This window comes from Eutrigla gurnardus (genome assembly GCF_963514095.1).
Source record: "Eutrigla gurnardus genome assembly, chromosome: 9".
Classification (NCBI taxonomy): Eukaryota; Metazoa; Chordata; class Actinopteri; order Perciformes; family Triglidae; genus Eutrigla; species Eutrigla gurnardus.
In genome coordinates this window covers 125,750-145,489 of record NC_139923.1, presented here as the reverse complement: position 1 = coordinate 145,489, position 19,740 = coordinate 125,750, and the positions used below count along the sequence as shown (strand labels likewise).

Here is a 19,740-nt window from a genome sequence, read left to right as displayed (position 1 = left end):
TTTAGACGAGGCTCATTTAACCAAGTCATGTGTTGTGGGCCTTCTGGAGACAAAACCTTCAGCTTACTTCCACAGTCAGATACTGTGACAGCTTTTCAGTTGGGTTTAGAATAGCCCAAGGCTAAGGATACACATGTGAAAATCCTCTAACAAACCTACCAGCTGAAACCCCACACTAATGATCACTTAAATAATATATAATAAAACACATGTCTTCTCTTTCAGGTTAATTAGTTTAGATGCATATAACATCTGAACTACCTGACAACTTTCCCCTTCATCTGTCATTAATCTGTCAGAAAACAGATGGAGAGGGAAAGGGAGAGATGACATGAAAAATAAATACATAAAATAAAAGATATTAACTGTGGTGAAATATAAAAAAACAACATACATTGTTTGAATCACATAAGAAAGAGATCAATAATAATAATGATAGGAATAATAACAAATAGGTGTCCTACTATTGAGAGAGGTAGTCATTCTGTCCATGGATCAGTCGTGTATGCTGTTGTTTGTTGAATCTGTCCAAATTGTCAGTGGAGCACAGTGTCAGTGTGGAGATGTAAAGGGCTGTAACATGATGACCTTTGACATGTCCAGTGGCTGTAGGACTGCTTCTTCCAGGTATCTGGACAGTGTTTGTGTGAGGACAGCATCACGGTAGACATGGAGGAGGAAAGGCCTTAAAGGGAAGAGCAGACAGAAACTTTATTCCTCCCATTCCTTTAGTTGTTAATGCAAACAGCACACACAAACAGTAATGAAACAGTATGTTTGCTTGTTGTTTAGTTAAAGAGGGATTCTGTTCTAAAGGAGTAAAAAAATGTTACCTTTAGTTGTTTAGCCTGATTCTGCACCCAGCAGGAAGTGTGATGACAGTGATGACTGATCTGATCTTCCCTACAGCAGCACACCTGATCACTTTCCAAGGATCAACAGTAGTTAGGCTCTACTGAAGTCAACTGTGCACAGCAATGGATGCACATGTGGTGACGTGGAGATAGGAGGAGAGCGCAGGTCCTGATAACCGAAAACATAAAGTTATTGTCATAAACTGAAGACTGTGAAACAAAACATGTTCAGAAGTTACAAAACAGACATTAATCAAATACCTTGAACACTGCTGCCATTTCACTCAGAGAGGTTTATGAAGGCTTCATGATGTTCAGCTTCTTTCACATGTTGAGCTCTCTGTGCAGTCCTGAGTGTCTCCACTCTAACTGTGAAGTGGAGGGATCACAGAGGAGGAATGAGAATGACAACATTATACTCAACAATGTTATCCAAACTGTTGCATTAATACAAAGTAAATACATGAATGTACACTATTGAAAGAGAATATCAGATATACAACAACAAGAAAACAATACCTTATAGTCTGTTGTGAAGAAACCTCAGCACTGGCAGGTGGAACACAGGTCTGTGGTCCAGCAGTGACGGTCCACTGTTGATGCTGCTGCAGCATCTGGTCTGTGGCAGCATGATGTCCTGGTTGATGATCCAGTATCTCAGAGCCAGAGTGATGGTGAGGCAAAGACGGGCAGGTGTTATCTCATCCTCTGCTTTAAAGAATGACTGGGATTGGCAGGAAGTAGAAGGTGTCTCTTGCAGTGATGGTCCGCTGACAGTGGACAGAGTTAAGATGCTGCTGCAGCATCTGTCTTGTGGCTGCATGTCTTGGTGGATGTGAGCTGGTCCTCACAGTGCTGAAGGGTGTGAGGCTGAAGCTGGTGTTGTCATAGAGGAGACAGGAGAACTGTGTCTCTCGTCCAGGGGAAAGTAAACTTACACGAGTTATAGTCTCTAACAAGAAACTGGGTGGGATGATAATGTGGAGTTTCAGCTGGTAGGGATCACTAAACCAGAGAGCAGGTGTTTCATTAAGAACACCTACTTTCTGATTTCTACACTAAATGTTAGCAGCTGTATACAATGCTGTATACAGCTGCTGAAACAGTTTTGACCTGTGCATTCATCATCCCTGACCCGACCCCCCCACCCAGATGAATGCACAGGTCAAAATGCATTGGCAATATAGCTCATAACAACATATCTGAATATCTGAGTTATCTGAAAAGAAATGATGTATTATCCAATATTCTCAAAACTTATGATTACCAAACAAAATGTTATTTTACTTACAATGAACAGCATACTTAGGTTTCCTTTACATAGACACTTAGATAAACCGGACCAACAACAATATGGTTATCTAAAAAACAATCACATGATGCTCAGTGGATTTTTGTTCTACCTGACAGTTTTCAGACCTGTGGTGGAGAGAAATTGGGTCCTGCAGCAACAAAGAGGCCTTGCATGTCAGTTTCTCATAGGCTCGTTACAGAAGTCATACCAAGTGTTGAGGAGATCCTCTGGTCCGCCCTCCCTCCCTCCCAGCCTCAGAGAGACTGAGGCAGCCTGGCAAGGTGTTGAAGCCTGGCTGCTCAGAGGATACTCCTCATTATGGACCATTGTATTTGTCATTTAAATCTCTGTAAGTCATATTTTCTACATTGTTCTGAGTAAACATAGCATCACAATATACTCTTTCTGATTTTATCATTGCACATTTCAATCATTTACTCTTTAAAACTAAGCTGTGTTATTAATACATTTATCACTCACTTACTTCACTATGTTAAAGTTCCATCACAAATTCTTTGACTTTTTCTTGATCTTTAAAACTCACCTGACATATTATGGGCTGTTAGAGGACATGACACAGTAGACAGGATTGTGATAACTGTAATAACTTTTCATCACGCCAGATTGGAGACAACGCTGTGGTTGAGAGATGAGAATGAGGTCGAGCAGTGTGTTCTTCTCTGTGGTTGCACCATTGATCAGTTGTGTAAATCCATGGGACTGAAACAGCTCAAGGATCGGCTTACTGGCGTTGGATAGGAGATTCTCGTTGAAGTCACCACACACAATTATGTTGTTACAGTCCATGATCTCAAGTGAGTCCAACAGGCTTCCCAGGTTTGACAGGAAAGATGTCACACTGTAGTCTGGAGGTCTGTACACAGCTGCAATCAGTGCACTCACTGGGGCTTCAACTTTCAGAGCTACGAACTCAAGGTCAGTTACATTATGGACATACTGTTTTTCATGCACTTGAATGTGGTTTTTCACATAAACAGCAACTCCACCACCTCTTCTGTTGGCCATCTGTGGTACATTTGTGTAGGACACGTGTCTGTTGCGTTTGAACATGGTGTAACCCTCTAAATGCAGACTGTCTGCCACGAAGGAGCCTTGTAGGTGAGTTTCTGTGAGACACAAAACATCTGCAAGACACAGTTCATGATGGCTCTTGATGTCATTGACATGAGCTGGGAGTCCCTCTGTATTGTGGTGAATAATGGTCATTGTGTCAGGTCCGCTCAATGTATGTTTGATCTGAAGAAGAGGCATCATGTCGTCCAAGTTGACTTGTCTCATAGTTTGCAGGGCTCCAGTGATTTGTGGGTTGGCGTATATTTTACTCTCATCCATATCCAGAATGTGCAGTCCACTGAGAGAGGTCACTCTGCTGACAGCTACATAAGCCATGCCAGGTTCAAAAATGTGTTTCAGTGAGACCACAGCTGATGTCCTTGTCATACCTTGGACCTTGTGAATTGTACAAGCAAAGGCCAGTTTAATAGGAAACTGTCTGCGTACCACTCCTTTCTGTTTCAGATTCTCCTCGGCTCTCTCGATGTACACTAGATTGTCTGGTCCACCTGGTGCTCTATTACGGTAATCCCTTCCAGCTGTTTCATCATCCATCTTGAACCCAAGCATAGTGACATGTGTGACACCATTTTGTTCAGAAGTTATTACCCTGACCAGAGTAGAGAACGATCCATTCACCAATCCTTGAGACACGTCTATGTTTCTGGTGAGCATGACACGAGCACCCTCAGCAACGTTTACAGTATCTGGTAACTCATTTCTGTTTCCTTTATATGGTTTGGCTTGTCGTGCCATTCTGCCAGTTCGTGGGTCCTTCTTGTAGTCATCTGCATCAATGTTGGTGATATGAGAATGGAGCAGAGCTAATGTTGTTGAGTTGTGTGAATCAACTTGTTTATTAGTTGCAAAAATGTGCAGTACATCATTTGGACAAAGTGCTGGTTCAGTGACGGCCTGTGACAGCAGAGCTCTGTCTGATTCAGACAAAACACGTGACTTTTCTTTCACTCGGATCCTGTTCAACATCTCTGCAAAGGCAACATCATCCTTCTGACGCATAATCTCAGTCAGAGTGATCATCTGAAAGTGTTCCTGCCAAAGGTCAATCTCACAGGGGTCATACACACACAGAGGTTTGGACTGTCTCACTGGTGGAAGCTGGTAAAAGTCTCCTACAGCTATGACTGACATTCCTCCAAAGGGTCTCTGACTGCCTTTGATCTGTTTGAGTCTAGCATCAACATAGGCAAACAGGGGCTTTGACACCATGGACACTTCATCAATGATGAGGATTTCAGCATTCAACAGGTCAGATCTGACTTCATCCAGTTTGTTGCCAAGTCCTTGAAATGGAGGTTTTAGGCTTCTGGGCAGCTTGAGAAGAGAGTGCAGTGTTGTTCCTGAGATGTTAAAAGCAGCCGTTCCAGTGAAAGCAGTCAGCAGGACAGTAGGGTTTGATATGTCAGCTTCTTCAGAACGTCTCGGCAGCTTGCACAGTATCTTAGAGGCCTCAGAGTAGATGCATTTAATGAGATGTGACTTTCCTGTTCCAGCACCACCATTGATGTAAAAAAAGAACTGCTCTGGATTAAGGCCACAGACTCGTTTCACACACCAGTCTCTCACTGCATAGAATACACAGGCTTGTTTCTGGTTCAGATTCTGATACATCTGTCGTAACAGTGTGGGGTCTAATGCAGGGGACTCTCTGATGGCTCTGGCTTCAGTTACAGCATTAGCCTGATTTATGTACTCTGGGACATTCTCTTGTTCATTTTCATGATCTGGCTCTCTTGACTCCAGCTCTTCAACACACTCCAACCTCACTACTTCAGATTCTGGCGCCAGATTACACCATTCATCAATCACACCTCTGTTCTGCTCATATTCTTCAACAGCATTCTCAATCTGCTCACTGTTTTTCTCATATTTGTCTCTGTTTCGTTTCACAATGTGTTGGACATATTCGGGATGGTCGGAGCCTGAGAGTTGGACACAGCCACTGTTGTAGAAGGACTCATATGTGGGGAAGTACGGTCTTTTCAGTTCCTGCTCTGATCGGTGAGGAATGTACAGTTTCAGTAATGTGCCATAATACTTCTCAGGATATTTTTCCTGTGATGTGCGGTGATATCTGATGATAGCAGGCTTATCCTTTTTCCTCATTTGCACAAATCCCATCTCATTCAGGAGGGGCAACACATCTTTCCCTTTTGTCTGCTGGCCATAGACAATCCTGCAAGTAGCTGCAAAATCAGCCAAACACATCTCCTCATACTCTGGTGTTTCAGGTCTGGCTTTGTATTTGTCAGTCAAAGACGTCATCCACACATCTGCACATTCTGATGTTGTGTTCTCCAGGAACGAGAGGGGACGACTCATTTTCAATGCGTTGTCATCAGTCGGTATGAATACGACACCACGGGAACACTTTTTCATGTTAATGCCACATGCACGGGTCACACACTCCTGAGCACTGACCTCTCTCTTTTTTGAGTATGCCTGCATGATTTCCCTCATTTCATCACATTCGTTGACGTGGTCTCTGTTGGAGTTCTCAATGACTGTTTTGAGGTACTCGGACATTCCACCTTCTTTCTTGGTTATGTACTCTGTGAGATACACAATGCATCCGTGTGCGTTCAGTATGTACTGTATGTCGATATTTGCATCCCAGGCATCAAGCAAAAACGGATTATATCCATTTACCCAGCAGTCTTTTGGGTCACGTTTCAGTATCACTGCACTGGATTTGTTCATGAGGTCGAGGCATCGTTCATACTCAATGTGTGTTAAGTCGCATCGAGCCAGGAGCTGCTCTAAACTCAGGGAGGCTGTTTGAGGTTCATTCAACAACAAGTTCAGTGGTCTGAGCTTTTCTTTTGCTAGTTCCACGAGCAGTGGATCAAATTCCTCATCAGGTCTCGTTATCATGGTGTCTCTCACAGGTGGTTTGGGAAATCCAAATCTGCATCCAGAGCTGCGAGTCTTGAAACATGTCTTTGAGTGGTTTTTGCTGTGCATTTGCAGTTCTGTGACTTGTTTGTACAGTTCAGGTTGTTTATGTGGGTCAGGCAGCTGAGCTGTGATGTATTTGGACACAAAATCCAACACCGTCTGATCATCATCCTCATCAAACACAGGTGCACCTTCTATCCAAACGAGGCAGTGAATGTGTGGGCTTCCTCTGTGCTGAAACTCAACTCTGTAAAAGTAGTCAACAACTTTGCCGATGGGCTGTGCAGGAGACAAGATGACATCTCTGAATAACGCCTCAACACGCTTATCAAACATGCGCATGGCTGTCACAGGATTGCTTCGCAGGATCTCACACTTTGCTGACCAGTCCAGACTTTCAAAATCCACATCTTCACCTTGCTGCCTTTTTATTGCTTCAATCACCTCAGGCCAACGCATTTCAGCTGCAGAGAATGTACAGAAGAAAGTGGGCTTTCCCAGCTGTCTGATCATGGCAAAGAGATCTTTGGTGGTTTTCTCCCAATAGGCTGGTGTTCCTCTCAGTGGCTGCATGAATCTGACTGCATCTCAAGTGTATTTCAGTCACAAACTGTGCAAAGAACAAGTAGTTTGTGTCTCTTGCAAAACGTCCATCATTACAGAAGAGCCTCGCTTTGAAATAACCGCTGGGTGTCACTTTAATAGGTCTCTGTTCATCCAGTGTGTTTTGACCGGTAGGGAACTGAACAGGGAAAGCCATGGCCTCCAGTTTAGGTGTTCTGAAAAAGCTGACTGGACTGTTTCTTTCAGCGGGGGCAACAGAGTAGATTCCTTCACTAAAAGATAGTATTTCCTCTGCAACATCACATGGCTGAAGGCATGATTCCAGAGCAAAACCACCATTAGGCATGTCACCTTCCTGCTCATCATCATCTCTCTGCTCCTTTGGTTGTTCACCATCACCGGACAACATGTCGACATCCTGTTCATTTTCAGGCTCATGTTCTGCCTCACACAGTGCATCAGTCTCACACCTGTCCATTTCCATTAAATCAGCTTCATCATAATCATCATCCTCCATTATTGCATTCTCATCATTGTCATCGTCCTCATCAGGAAGTGTTGGGTCACATAACTCTGCCTCATCTCTGATAGTAATGTCTTGATACTGTGGGTGGATCTGTTTGAGTTTATGCAGCGCCTGCACTAGTTTAGACCAGGTAACAGTCTGAAACAGCTGATGACCTCTGTAACACAGTCGTCTCTTCAGTTTCACTCTCATGACCTGAGACTCACTTCTCAGTCTGGGTAAGGCTTCCACTGTTTCCTGAACCTCCGAGGGAACACATATGACATTACCACGTATTAGATTCTGTCTGCCTTTGGGAAGAGGAATAATCTTGGCAAATGCTATGCACTTGGCTATGAGATGTCTCTCCAGTATGTTGAGATCACACAGTTCAGATGGAATATCAGCGAGCTGTAAGTTGTTAGCAACAGCGAGGCTTGGCATATTTCCATTTTTAAGGTGATTATGACAGGTGTGACAGATCCACTCTCTCCTTCTCTCATCAGGCATCTTACACTGTTGTTCATCTCTGCAGTCAGCATCACAAACATGGACATACTTTCCAGTCAGGCATCTAGCAACCATGTGTGGATTTCTGGCATAATTTGACCTTTTGCAGAGACGTACTTGGTTTTGAAAAGAAGCTTTATGGCAGACAGTGCACACATAAGTGGGACCGTTCTTTATATGTGATCTGAAAATCTTTATGGCCTCTTTGATCAAAGAGTTGTCATCCTCTGTCTCACATGTTGGTCTGTTCATCTGTCTGTATTTATTTTTTATTTTCATGGCACATCTCATGTTCTGCATACTCCTGAACGCAAGATTGTTCGCATACCTGTCTCGCATCCGTTTTCTCATTAGTTGTCTGTGTCTTTCCCTGAAGGATTTGTCGTTTCTATATCTCGTTCGGATATAAGATTGCTGTCTCTTTCTGAAGGCCACATTCTCTATGTATCGACTGGTTATGTAATTTTTTCGTTTCTCTCTGAAGTTAAAATTATTTTTATATTGATTGGTAATAAATTGTATTTGCTTCTTTCTGAAGTCAGGATTCTCCCTGTATCGATTGCTGAGGAATCGTTTATGTTTCTCTCTGAATTCAGCATTCTCCCTGTATCGATTGCTGAGGAATCGTTTATGTTTCTCTCTGAATTCAGCATTCTCCCTGTATCGATTGCTGAGGAATCGTTTCTGTCTCTCTCTGAATTCAGCATTCTCCCTGTATCGATTGCTGAGGAATCGTTTATGTTTCTCTCTGAATTCAGCATTCTCCGTGTATCGATTGCTGAGGAATCGTTTCTGTTTCTCTCTGAATTCAGCATCCTCTCTGTATCGGGCTCTTATATTATTTATTTTCTGTTGTCGTAATTCAGAGTTGTTTCGATAGATATTAGTAACAAACTCTTGTTTTCTTTGTCTGAATTCTTCATTAGAATATTTCCTGCTTGAGTCAGATTTTTTCTTTGCTTTAAATGTCTCATTTGAAGCATACCTTTCCCTCTCTTTCCTCTTTTGTTTCTCCTTTCTCTCTGATACTGTTTCAGAGCGCATTAGCCTCCTCTTATATTTTCTTCGGTCCTGTTTACTGAGTTTTTTCAGTTTATGTGAGATGTCATGTGAGATATTATCACTGGCTGCAGTATTTGTCAATGGAGCAGATAAGTTTGAATCACTGTGAGGAGCATCATGTGATGTGACAGTTTGGGTGTCAGGAAATGTGACATGAACATCTTGTCTCACAGATAATACAGAAGTAATGTTAGTGGACACTCCCTGTAATATGTTATCAGAGGCATCAGTGTTTACATAATTCAAGTTGAACTGGCTCAATGGTTCTGGTTCAGTTTCCATATCAGTAGATACCTCATGTACGATGATATCAGTGACAACAGTGTTTATCTTTGCAGCACTCTTGTTTTGAGGAGCATCATCCAGCAGAGCAGTTGAAACAGCAGCAGCATGAGTTATAGGTCGACTCTCTCTGTCTGGGATATTCTGAAGGATGTCCGTGTTCACATCGTAAAACTTCACAGGCTTCAACTCATAGTTACTGGAGGACTGTGCGCCTGACATTCTGTGACACGTCATGAGCCTGTCAATCATATCACTGAGACGTGTGAATGTTACCATGACAGCAGTACCAGGAGTGAGTGAACCCGGGGGGAGGGGCAAACCTTTAGCTGTTCTGGAGTGGGGGTCAAAAAATCCAAACCTGCCTGACCTGGTTCTGAATACTGCAATACACAACAGTCTCATCATCAGTAAACCATACTGCACTTCTGATAACAAGCAGCTCAGTCCTGCCTCAAGGTCCAGATAACTGTCTACAGCTCCAGGTAAAGGGTCTCCAAATGTGCCGTATCTGGAAAGTTGTGTCATGTCCACATAATGTATACACTTGCGTGCAGGAACTTCATCAGGGAGCTCATCTGTAGTCAGATAGATGTCATCATGGTTTAGCCTTTTCCTCACCTCTGAGTACATCACATTACCCTTATCCAAAACAAGGTCCAGGTCTGCTCTGGTCAGGTTTTCATTCTCATGAAGGAATGCAAGAAAGGTCAGTGAGTTACAGGTACACTGCTTATTTCTGTTTATGCCATATCTACTAGAAGCCTGGCTGCGTGATGCACACACATGTCTTACAGAAGGCTGATGTCCCAGGTCCACACAGTCTGCATGAGAAGGTCCTGCAACACATGGTTCATCTTTATGATGTCCTGGTTTTACGATGTCAGCAGAAGATACCTTTGGTGCACTTGTCTCATCACTTTGACCTCTGTGGTTTTCCTGGTTTACATTAGAAGGTTCTGCTACACATGAGTCATTACTGGGACGTCCTCTCATGATAACATTAGCATAGGATACCTGTGGTACAGATGATGTATCGTGTTGACCTGCCTGTTTCACACTTTGAACATGAGATGCTGCAGACATGTTTACTTCTCCACTGCTCTGAGGACCATCACATTCTGCTTCTTTAGTTGGTTCACAGGGAAACTTGTTTGACCTCTGCCAGCGCAGGCGTGCAGCTTGAGACTTCTTATTTTTCTTTGGCATTGTTTTAATGCTCCAAGACCACTATATTTTCTGTTATTTATTTTCTACACAGCAAGATATTAAACCCAATATGAATGAACAGTTAATGTCACAGGTTCAGAATAAAGATAACACTTGTGTCTGCTTAAAGTAATCAAGAGCACTTAGGATGACAAATTAACTCACTGAAAAGAGTTAACGTTTCAAAACTATTCTGTTTATAACTATTAATCAAAGGAACAGACTTAACTGTGGCCAAAAAGCCTGTGGAAATATATGTAATATATAACACTATCAAGAGATCTGTATTAATGTTCAAATTCAATCTACTGAGATTGTGATCGTAGCTTTATATTTATTTTTGTGATAAAAATAATTTTAATGTCAAATTCAATGACACAAGCTCAGTTAAATTCCTCAAACAGTCTGAATATATTCAGGTTTATATATATATATAAACTATGATCAAATAATCCACTTGGTTGATGAATTACAGTATATGAGGGGTTAAACAACAACAAAGCACTTATATACACTTACTGATGCAAACAGGTCTTTATATGTGAATCAGGAACAATGCATATAATTCGGTGTTACTTGTACTTATTTACACCAGTTGAGTAAAACTGATTGTGGCCAGTCAATTATGAAGATATCTGCAATCCAAACCTTTGGGTACACACCTGCAGAGCAAAATGTTCAGTAACAACTACACTTCTTAGTGTAAATATGGACTTTCACTTCAATCTTATTTCTTGTTTTACAAGAACACTGTTATCTTTAATTTCTTCCTTACAACAATTATAGATTTGAATATGTACAAGATTGGAAAAAAAGTCTTTAGTCCAATGTTTGTGTTCTGTATTAATTAGAAAATAAGGAAATTATAGCTGTAAATCAATTCAATGTAACTATATAATATTTTTGATCAAATCGGCTTCAAAATAGAGATGAAATTACTAATCAAATTTCTATATCAATATGGACTAAGATAGACAAAACCTCTCTATAGAAATTGTTGTCTTAGGACTGCTGATATTCAGTTCCTTCAGGTTTCTAAACAGAATAAATTGAATTTAATATGTAAATTCAGTTCTTTAAAATATCTTGTCAAATCTGGGGAAATGATATTCAATGTGAAAACACTGACACTAGAGAAGATATATTATACTAATCACAATGCTATTGCTGATTTCAACCCACCTAAGTTTCAATAAAGCTTTGTAATTTGTTTGTAGTAATCCACTAGAGACTGGTGAATTAAACTTTGAAGACTTTCCTCAATTTAATGCTAAGGCAACAGTATTTAGTGTAAGAACTAGTGTAGAAACAATTTAAGACCAAAACACTAAAAATTATATTGTTAATATCAATGCTATTTAAATGTGTAAATCACAGAATATATAATTTTTATATTTTCCACTTATAATGCTCCAAAATGCAAACAATAGTCCAATATCAGCTATGATCTGTCCTGATCCTCAAGTGTTTGAACTTACCAGCAGAGAATAACTGAATGCTAGACTAGATGTCTTTTCAGTGTTTGATATATATTCAGTAATAATATATATTTATATATCAAGGTTTATATTGAATATGAGGACTACAGTTGTTGTGTGAGTGTGATGACAGATGAATTCTTCTGGTATCTGAAGAAGGTTGAGTCTGCAGACAGGGAACAGCCAGGTCCTCCTCACAGATCGTCTGTCTGTTAGTTTATTTCAGGTTAAACAACACAACAACACTTACAGACTCAAACAATGTGTACAAATAATAATATCATTGAACTGGATAATAATGAATACAATGTATGTAGTTGTATTACTTTTACACTTATTAACACTATTCAAGTTAACAAAGTGTGAAGATAATTACAATCAAAACAAACCTTTGGATACAAACCAACAGATCTCAGAAACAGCAGCACCGTTCAGGAACAACTACACGACTTTTCTAGTATAAATGAGTTTTCAAATTTACAAGCTTCAATTTTTAATCAGAGTGTATTTCAAGTCCAATGTTTTCTGATAAAATTGTAATTTTCAATTCATGCAAAATGTATTAGTATGTTGTTGTTGTTTTCAACAGTCTTTGGAATAAACTTGTTTTCAATTTTATGTTCAAACCAATTTTGTAGGCTTAGAAATTCTCTTAAGCTTCAATTATTAATTAAGTAATTATACAGTATTTCAGTATGTTGTTCAATTTGTAAAAACAGTTATATTTTTCAAAAATAATGAATTGCAAATTGTAAAGATCCAAAGATCTTTGGTTCAGAGGATGGGTATAGAGATAGATAGAGATTGAGAGCAGAGATCTCTCAGAGTTCTGTTCAAAGGTAGATCAGGTTCTTGGATTGAGGAGAGGTGACAGGAAAGAATGAGCACGAGAGAAAGAGACTCTCAAGATTCCAAAAATAGTCAGATTCAGGCACTTTTCAACCCGAGTATTCAGTAGTCAAGTTCTCAATATTCAAAGTTTCAAGGCAAGGTTTCAATATCAAGGTTTTTCAATGTTGGTTCAAGATCACAAGAGATAGAGTCACAATGTTTGACAGATTAGAGGGATAGACAGGTAGAATGTCACAATTTAGACAGAGGGGTAGATATGACAGGATAGAATGAAGAGCCAATATTTAAGTCAGAGTGGATAGAAGATATACAAAGATCGAAAGCCAATATGATAGGGGAGAGGAGAGGAGAGAGGCTGGACAGCCGGACCTGTAAGACAGAAAAAAGAATACATTAGACAGTTTCAATGTAAGAAATCAAATGAAGTAACTTCTACCCAAAGATAAAATATCAGTAAAAAGGTGTCTTCACATGAACAGTCTAAAAACATAATCACTAACAAATAGCCCTATTATTACTACATTTCTGGTTTTGCCAGATTTATGTGAAAGACAATGGTGTTATGAAATGCATCTAGTCAGTGGGCTGTTTTACAAGACTCAGTATATCACTGCCACTTTGGTAAGTGTGTATAGGCAACATCCACTAATTTGAAGCTCAGTGCTGAAATTCAGCATTTCATTCATGTCTGTGAACTTACTGTTGAGTCACCGCAGGGTTGCTGACACTGATGGTCTGCAGTTAGACAGGGAGTAGGGGGGTAATGAAATAGCCTCTTTACTTTACTTTTAGTATTATGTCATTCATGTGTTGGGGTGAGACATTATCAGACCCACATGGCAGCTGCAGAACTATAAAATGTATTTAGGAGCATACGCAAAACAAACAAATTGAGGTGTGTTCACACAGTAGCTCCCATGACGCTGCCACAGGTTTTGTTTCAATTTGTAGTCTTAAGAGCTCTTTATCAAGACTGTAAGATTTTATATTAATTTAAGTTTAAATCAACCTTCAACCTTATGCACTCAAGTGCAAGTCACGATAACTAGAGGATACATGTTCATCAACTACCTATTTTTTCCTGACTAACGACACTATGATGAGATGGCAGCACTGTCATTTAACATTAATTGTGATGATAATAAACGGTCATATTCTTTGACGAAAAAAGACGAGACAAAAATGTAGTTTAAACCTTCCGTCTTTTCTCCCTCTCTGTGGCTTGTCCCTTTGTCTCTCTCCCTCTCAAACACACTCAAGTGGTGGGTGAGAGTGTGACTGACCCACGTATCACTACTGAAGGTGTTCGGAGGACTCAGGAGTTACTGCAAAGCTGCATCGTTCATCATTCAACCAGGTGTTAGAGTGGGCCGGAACAGTACCTTCAGTTAATAAGTAAATTCATCTGATCAGCAGGTTTATACATGCGTTTCATTCTGCAGCACTCGCTGTAGCGAGTGTCTGTGGTTAGTTCAGGTGTCTGTAATAACAGTAGGGCAGCGGAGTGTCTGTTATCTGAACTGCTAAAGTCAGCTGAACAGGTAAACTGGACTATAGGGATGGGTAAAAATATCGATTCAGCAATGCATTGCGATTCTTTTCCCCGCAATTCAATATCGATTCAGCAATCTTCTGAATCGATTCAGGCCCCTGGCCAGTGGGGGCGCTGTGACCGACATCCTCGTGTGATTCGCGCTGTACGGACGGGGGCCGCACTAGACCAAACCATTACAATATGGCGACCGGAGTGAGTACAGCGTACACACCGGCCGTGGAAGCGCCGCGAATAGACGCGTAGTGGAGCCCGCTTCCTTTCGGCGCCCCTGTTAAGCGATAGTGTAGTTGACACCAGACGCGGAGCGCCGCGAATAGGCGCGGCCGTCCCGCGCCGTGAAGCGATCGTTTCGGCGTCTGCTGTATTTTTTGCGCGTGCCGCGAGCAAACTTTTCAAAATAAAATACCGCGATTGACAAATGCGATCATAGTTGTGTATCTCAACTCGCACTGGGAAACAGGAAGAGAAAATACATTTAATAAATGTTAAGAGTAGATAAACAAATATGTGCATTTCAACGGTATATCTGCACTACTACTGTCTACTACCAGAGCTTCCACGGCCGGTGTGAACCAGGTTACATGCACTGTAGTTCAGTGTTTAAGTAGTGTCCTGTTTTATAATGCCATGAGTTATACCACGGCTGTTCATAAGGTATGAAACTAAATAAATTATTTGAAAAAATGATCTGGTACTCTTACTTGTGTATTTCTACTTGATACTGAATCGATATCGAAGCATTTCAATCAATATCGAATCGAATCGATATTGAATCGAATCGTGACCCAACGAATCGAAATCGAATCGAATCGTAAGATTCTAAACAATACCCAGCCCTACTGGACTAAAATGTTTTGGTTTTCATCAACTAAAACTATGAAGAATAAAAATGACTAAAACTAATTAGCATTTTCGTGAAAAGACTAATCTAAAATAGCCCAAATGAACACTTTAAAGTATACATAATTATATTATCAAATAAATAATTATTTTGAAACAATTTTGAAGCAGAAATAATTATGAAACATTGTGTACATTTTACATTTACATGAATTAAATCAGTTTGCTTGTAAATGTCTTCTCGTGTTCCTTTATTAAGCAAAAACCACATTACTTAATTTAATTATTATTATTATTATTAATTTTCATTGTGCACCACAAAGTTTTTTATTTATTCCTAAATGTTTCTCCTTAGAAAATTATATTCTTTTTCTTTTTTTTAAATCTGTGTAAGGGCTCACATTCCATGTGGACCTGGGCATGAGGCAGAAAGAGGTCATTCTAAAATGTAAATCAAAGAAATATCAGGTTAGTGATAGCAAAATCAAAATCCATGTGTGTAAACTTACACTTCAGAGTCACCAACAGGGATGTCTGCAATTAGAGACAGGAAGGAGGGAGAGAGAAAGATTATCAGTTTCAGAAGCTACCTCATGATCTCACAGCTCATTTCAAGTCGCACTACTATTTCAAGAAAGCTAAAATAAGGATCTACAGGAAGTCCTTCCTGCCTGTACAACCAATCTTGTCCGTGTCAAGACAGGGGGTCAGGAGGTGAAGCCTCACTCTTCACCCTAACAGACTTATGACTGATATAGACACTCCCGTCCACTCATACAACTATCACCCTCTTTAAAATGAAATAATCTGATTAATAACTGCACTATTACTTTATAGTACAATTGGGATTTGAGGTCCACCTCACACATTTAGCGTTAACATCCCTGTTAAGCCCACCAAGTCTGATTTTCACACACAAAAAAATAAAAATACTGACCCAAGTGAGAACATGGGTTGAGAACCATATTGATAAATCTTACCTCTTACTAGCTAATTTCATTTAGTCTCCAGTCCTGTCCTATAGCCTGTAAATGCCCTTTGAAATAGGCGTGACCAGCCTTTTTGCTGTTATCAATGCAGAAAAAACTATTTACAAAGACAAAACTGTAGTGGAAATTACTCCTGAATACTTCATCTTTCAGTACATGTTGTCTGTATCTCTATCCTATGCTTGGGATTTGAAATTGGCCAAAATGTCTGGTGTAGCCAGCTGGTTGAAAGTGCAGATATTGTTATGAAGACTTCTAAAGAGCAACTGACTGAAATAAAAACAGTTTGCAGATTCAATACTAATGTTCGAAGGATAGTTAATGATTCAATTTCAGCATTTACAAATAAACAATAAATGTAATTGCAATTGTGCTCACTCACACTTGTAGTGTGTGACAGCTAGAACTTGCAGATTTTGCATCACTGATATTTATACATAGGTATTTATTATTAAAATTAAGGGAAGTCATAATATTTTGCTATTTGCACATGACATTAAAAACATCTTTATGAAAAGTAGTATTGAAAAGTATTAATTGATCGTGCAGAGAGGTCATTGACAGTGCAATTGCAGACGGTATTTTTGTTATTGTCCACTTTAAGCCTCCCAGCTAAAAATTGTAATTGTTTTACATTTAGCAGTATTATAATATAAACTACCCATGTCAACTATACATGCCTAATCATGCTTCTTGTCATTGTAATGAGTACAAATCAAGAAAAGAATGTGTACGTATTAGCCTAAATGTGTGTGAGAGCTCTAAAATAGCAACAACTTGACCACACAATGCGTGCAGGCTGCGCTAACAAATCATCTATTGCAGTTTTACACTATAAATGTTCAAAAAATACCTCTGTACTATTTATATGTCCTAGAAGTTCCCAGTAAAAGATGCCATACCAGTGTTTTACCCCTTCAGAAGCAATTACATAGGAATTTTATATACTGTGATATAATACCATTACCATCTATGCTTTGGTTTACACAGTGACAGAAATTTTAGACCACACCTGTAAGCTCCTGTAATATTCCCCACCAGTATTAATAAAGTACTCTCTCTTTATAGGACCTTTAAGATTTGCAATAATCTGTTCAGTGCATGCTGCATTCAATAGTCACAGTAAACTAAATAAAGGCAAAGCGTGATTTCAATCATGTATGAATGTTTTTTCTAAACAAAGTAAAAAGATGTAAATTATTAAACCATTGCCTACAGTCAATTAAATTTCAGTTAAAATATTGCTTTACTTACCAAAGTGTAGAGATCTGTGAATGTTCTGTTAAAGAGAAGAAACAATGTGACAAACTCAGTGAGCATGCATCTTTTCCATGTCAACTATAGACATCAGGTCCAGTGTGAATTATCCACGTTGCCATGTTCCACCTCGTCTAACATAAAATAGAGATAGTCTGGCTCTAAGTCACAACCACAATATCGACATAATAAATATAAAATAAATATGATGTGCTTGAATGCAGCTTACACATTAAGACAAAATATCTACAGTCGAGCCTGCATACAGTATAGCCTGTATAGTAGATAGATAGATAACTACTGTTATTTAATACCAGCATTATTTATTCAAGCTCACTCATAAAGGTTGGCTCATTAGTGTGCAGTGTTTCCCCTAGAATTTTTTTCAGGCCCGGTGGTACCCACCGAAAAAACCCTAAACAGACGAGAAGCGTGGGATGGTGTATTGGTGCAGTTGGATTAAGTCAGGCGGCACAGCAAGCAGTCTGCAATTCTGCAATTATTATATTTGCATTCAACATTTTTGTTCAACCAGAGTGTATTCAAGGTTTTCAAGGATTCAAGGAGAGAGTGACTTATTAAGGTGCCGGTTGATGGAAATGATCCAAAATTAGGGGCCGGAAAAATATGGCTTGAAAATGAGGAGCATCACATTAATAGCTACAGATACTGTAAATCACTATAATGACATATGAGTGCATATATTGTCTTATTTTATCAAGTAAAATATAAGTTATAGGTTTACTCAACAGCCTAATAGTTCATAGAAATTCAGGTAGAAATAGGTTAACTCAGAGTTCCACAGCTTATCAAAAACAATCCTTATTTTATTAACATAGGCTGCCTAAGTAGCGTGCCTTGGCACGATTTCCCCAGGGGGGTCCCACTGCTTTGCATTCACACTGGTTGTACATACGTCATCACGTCCTAATACTACACATGCATGGCTTGATGTTGTTTTTAAGGAGCGCCGTCTCTGCATATATTTCTCGACAACGCTCGAATGTGCGCACGAGCGGATCTGTGCAAGCAGGCAGCGCGAGGAAAGCGGATTTTGAACGGAGACACACAGCGGCATTTTTCTTATAAATGCACCGGTCCGGGTCCGCTCACACCACGAGTCTGAAGAGTGCAACAGCTTATCAAAATACAGTGTCAACTTACGTGTTTTCAAAGTAGAAAGCGACATCGTGGTGGTTTAACGAGGCGGAACGGCATCAGAACAACGTCAAGCGCGTAAAGTAGGATGAAGAACATGAAGAAGAACGTAGCGGGAGCGCGTAGCGGGAGCGCGCAGCGAGGATTGTTGCGGCGGCGCGTCTTGCGGAGCAAATCTACTGTGCTGCGCGGAGGCGCTCCTAGTTTAGTGTAAATGATTATTGATTTATGAATGAATTGATAGGTGGCTTATTTTTGGCCAGGCCTGTACAATGGTAGGGAAAACACTGGTGTGTAAAACCTCTGCTTTATGTAGACTGGCCTTACATGCACATTCAACAATATATTAAATTAAAATTAAACTCTCCAGTGTAAAGGTTAGTTAGACAGATAGATAGAAGAGATCCCTGGATCACATTAAACACCCATGGTTGCCTTAAGTTACCTAGCTGAGTGCTGCTAACAGCTAAAACTGCTGGTTAAAACTGAGCCAGAAACACACATCAACAGAATAATCAGTTAGCTTGTTACTGGTTAATTTTTTTACATGTTCCTCTTTCACATTCATGTCAGGATAGATAGTGGAATTAGTGGAAACAAATCTTTAAAAAGAAAAACGAAAATAAAATAAACCACTAACCAGTTGTTTTGTCAGGTACCATGGCTAAAGTTAGCATTGGCCGCTATGCTAGCATTAGCATCGTTGCTAATATTAGCTAGCCAACAATATGCTTTACTCAGCTGTGTAGGGAAAATATTTTACCTATACATTCATGTTAGCATGCTGTATGAGTTAGAAACCACGTTTATAACTTAATAACTGTAATTTTGACTGCTTAAAACATTAACATTAGTATCATTAGTTGGGAGAGAGGTTGAGAGTGACTCACCATTCAAGACTCAGCACAAAATGGCGAAGCTCCTGTGTTGCGCAGCAAACTTTGATTGAGGCGTTCAGGGGAACTCGGAAATTCTGGCGTCTGGCGTCAAAAAAAAAATCAGACTTTACCTTTTATTTATAGACATTGCTTTGAATGTGTTGAATGGCTTCTATTTACGGCAATTTTGACTGTTGGCTGGTCAATACTATGTCACTGCTGAGTCAGTAAGTATGTAAAAGCAGTGACATTTCAAAGTGGAGCATGATAAAGAGGATTTGAAGGTTAAGGAAAAAAGCTCAATATGTGAAAATAATATTAACAAAGCTTAATATCTGCAAATGTATGAAATAAGCGAAATAGCTGAACAAATATGAAAAACCTGAATATTTGAAAAGAATATGAAAGAGAAAAAAATGTTGAAGACACGTTGAAATGTCCTTAAAGAGCTGAACATTTT

The 19,740-nt window shown here is 39.7% G+C and overlaps 1 protein-coding gene and 1 long non-coding RNA gene across 3 annotated transcripts in view; both read right to left on the bottom strand.

Moving 5' to 3' along the window:
* LOC311018213 (uncharacterized protein) overlaps nucleotides 1-19,740 on the bottom strand; it is a gene marked incomplete at its 3' end in the record, with an annotated part of 51,273 nt that overhangs the window by 17,441 nt on the left and 14,092 nt on the right. The window lies entirely within an intron of this gene.
* On the bottom strand, nucleotides 12,719-19,361 carry LOC311019043. Of its 2 annotated transcripts, none has more exons than XR_014597776.1 (4): nucleotides 19,293-19,361; nucleotides 17,242-17,266; nucleotides 15,508-15,532; nucleotides 12,719-12,972 (listed from the first exon to the last, which is right to left on the bottom strand). It is a non-coding gene; the product is annotated as an uncharacterized lncRNA (long non-coding RNA). The 2 variants fall into 2 exon arrangements; XR_014597777.1 differs by lacking the exon at nucleotides 19,293-19,361 and adding an exon at nucleotides 18,409-18,451.